At 34.9% G+C, this 3,273-nt stretch overlaps 1 long non-coding RNA gene across 1 annotated transcript; it reads left to right on the top strand.

Annotated features, from left to right (window-relative positions):
• Positions 1 to 797: 797 nt before the first annotated feature.
• LOC112462193 lies at positions 798 to 2,637 on the top strand. Its single transcript, XR_003041634.1, has 3 exons — positions 798 to 950; positions 1,063 to 1,501; positions 1,613 to 2,637. It is a non-coding gene; the product is annotated as an uncharacterized LOC112462193 (long non-coding RNA).
• The last annotated feature ends 636 nt before the right edge of the window (positions 2,638 to 3,273 follow it).

Raw genomic sequence — 3,273 nt, 5'->3', positions numbered from 1 at the left:
CAGCCACTAGATGGCGCCAGACTCCTGGCGGAAAAAATGTCTATGAATAACTACAAAATTTGACTAGAAATAGAAATTTGTACATTTTTGTTGAAATATTTAATTTTTTGTAGAAATAGTTATTTTTTTGTAGAAATATCTACTAAATAGTACGCATGGCTTCTGCTCACAGGACGCGAAAACACTTGCCGCGCGGCAAGCTTTTCCGCGTCCTGTGTGCAGAAGCCAATAGGCATCTGTGACTCGATTTAACTTTGATTGGCCGCGTTCAGCAGACACAACTGTTGAGTTTGTCTTATGCTAGGTCTACAGTGCGAGTCGTAAAGTCGTAAGTCGTAAGAATTGACCAATTACAGTCGATTATTCTCCTCAAATTCGATTGTGATTGGTCAATTCTTACGACTCACGACTTTACGACTCGCATTGTAGACCTAGCATTAATCAACACTCTGCGTTGATTGGTTGGTTCTAAAATTAAAAGCCAATCACGTTCGACTGCTACTGAGCGGCTTGGGGGTCGATTCTGTATCTTGGGACGAGGTGAAAATTACAAAAGTGGAGAAATTTATTAGAGAATCTACAATTTCATTTGTCGAAATCTAGTAAATCTGTACACTTTTGTAATTTTCACTTCGTCCATCGACATATAGTATGGACTGCGCGATCCTTACATAAAAGCCTTCAAAAAGTGTCCGGAGAATTAGACAAAGAGGGAACGAGGTAGAGGTCAATTGTTCTCTTTTTCTAATGCTTCTATTGGTCGCTTTTATCCCCACCCAGAGGATATAAGGAACGTATTGTAAAGACGATGAACCCGTTTCTTCGTTTTATAAAGAGTGTGTTTATCGTCAATCAACGTCATACATTAATTCTGAAAAAAATATTCTTTTGCTCACGTGTTTCATCTGCAAAAAGAGATCAAACAAATCGCAAGATTTATCATTTCATCGGTGAGTAATAATTACAAATACTATTAGATTATTAGATTAAACAATTATTGGATTAGGTTATGTATCACCCATGTGACACTTTTGTGAATTTTGGGTTATTTTTTGATTGTAGATTTCCGTCAAACTCTATCGATCGACAACAATGGCTAGATATTATCGAAAAATCAGAAGAAGTCCCAGGGAAAAGCAACAACCATTTGTTCGAGACATTTTGACACTGAATGTTTTCGTTATGGACCAGTCGAAGGAAGAAGGTTTCTGAAACCAGGGCCCGTATTCCGTTCCTGCCTACCGCCAACTGTCGGTTCGATAAGTGTCGTTGCGCAGGTTTTTCATATTGTGTAAAAGCTGCGCAACGACACCGACAATTGTCGGTAAGCGGATTTTAGCGGAACAGAATACGGCCCCAGGGAGTAAACTAACTATAAATCTTGAAGTGCTCCAATAAATATTCCGAACACGACAGAATTTTCTTCTATACAAACCAGTAATATCTCAACCAATGAACCAGCATTGCGATCAAGTATTGAAAAGTTGGCCACATCAAATAAGTAAGTATATTATTATGTTTTTTATTTTAAGTTTTTAAATATTTTTTTTTATGTAGTATTAGAGTTAAATAATATATGATTTTGTAAATATGTATGTATAATGTTTTATAGGCGGAAACAAGAACTACCACTGACTGAAATTATTGCTAAAAAAAAAGATTCGACTAACTGATCTCACATGGGAAGAACTTTTTGAGTGATCAATGGCCTAGTTTACACCGATCACTTGATACGCGTATTAAATAGTAAATAACTAGTAAATAAGTCTGATTATTGGCTGATCAGTTCCAATATACTATATGATACGCGTATCAAAAAATCGGTGTAAACTAGGCCATTTGCGAGGAAAAGCTTATCTCGCGGTAGACACAACAACAACCCGATTGCCGAGCAGTTTGAGTCTGCATTCAAATGGTTATTGGTTTATGCAAAAATCAAAGGCTCAGATAAATGCAAATTGTCTACTTCAAGATAGCACTTGTTTATTACAAACTCCCAAAGTTCTCGATAAGCCGGCTCCTAAAACTCATGATAATGATATTGTCGACATGCATAAAATCAGTAAAACTCTTAGGGTTTCTTCAAGCACTTCTTTGGACCATGACTATTATATACCCTCGGTATTTATAAATGTTAATAAAACGTACATTAATCACATTATCGCGTACATAGCAGGTTTTATAGCTAAGAGTCTAAGTAAGTCTGTTAAATGTGTAATGCGAATTGCGGATGTTAAATGTGGATTGCGTAAAATTGCTCAAGTCTGAAAAATGTTTCTCCGCACAGACTAAGAAATTTCAAGGTAGATTAATGAAAGCTTCGGCTGATTTAATATAAACATGTCTAATAGCAGAAGAACGTTTTAGAACGCACAACGTTTTTTAAACTAAAAACATTTTCAACGTCTTGATAACAAGTACTCTTGAATATATTCCACCCACTGTGTTTGAGAATAAGGGAAACTGCGGAGATGATCACCGTTTAAAACTATTTGTTCAAATTCTAAAAAAGTTTTTTAAAGTTCGATTACACCACGAAGGAACATCCAACTTAGAACAACGAGAGCAGTTTAGAATAAGATCAAAATGTAACAAAACTGTTTTATTTAAAAATCAATAAAACTTCTCGAAATTAAATGTAACATTCTTGTTACTTTTATATAGTATATAATATATAATGTTTATATTGACTTGTAACATGTGTTATGTGAAATGGTTATAATGCAAAATATATTACAATATTTGAAAAAAAATGTTCAAATTTTTTTTTTTCATGAAAACAGCTTTCTCTATGAGGAAGCAAAAGGTTATGCACAGATATTCATGTGTATTACTATTTATTTGATTGTATATGGATTGTATTACTATATATTCGCGTATTATACTATTTTCCGAAATTGTATAAAACAGTATCCAAATGCTCTTTAAAGTATATAAATAATGAGAATAGTCGTTAATGGAACAAATATAACACTGAATCAAATCGTAACGCAAAAAATTAAAAAAAATGTAAAATAAATTGTTGACCCTCGGGTGCAAACTCCCGTTACCACGCTACTGAGTAGAAAAAGACAGAGCTTGACCTCTACCGGTCGCTATCTCTTTCTTTCCGACCGGTCACATTTTTTTATACCTTCGCGCAGTCCATACTGTCGGTTCTTATATTTAAGACAATTAAAGCGTTTCCGTACAGGGAGTATAAAGCGGGGAGCACACACTTCTGCACAACGCATAATGCGTAAGCATAAGAGAACTGATTGGTCCATACACATG

Source organism: Temnothorax curvispinosus, unplaced genomic scaffold (assembly GCF_003070985.1).
Source record: "Temnothorax curvispinosus isolate PA1 unplaced genomic scaffold, ASM307098v1 QBEX01012050.1, whole genome shotgun sequence".
NCBI lineage: Eukaryota > Metazoa > Arthropoda > Insecta > Hymenoptera > Formicidae > Temnothorax > Temnothorax curvispinosus.
This window is presented reverse-complemented; position numbering and strand designations above follow the sequence as displayed.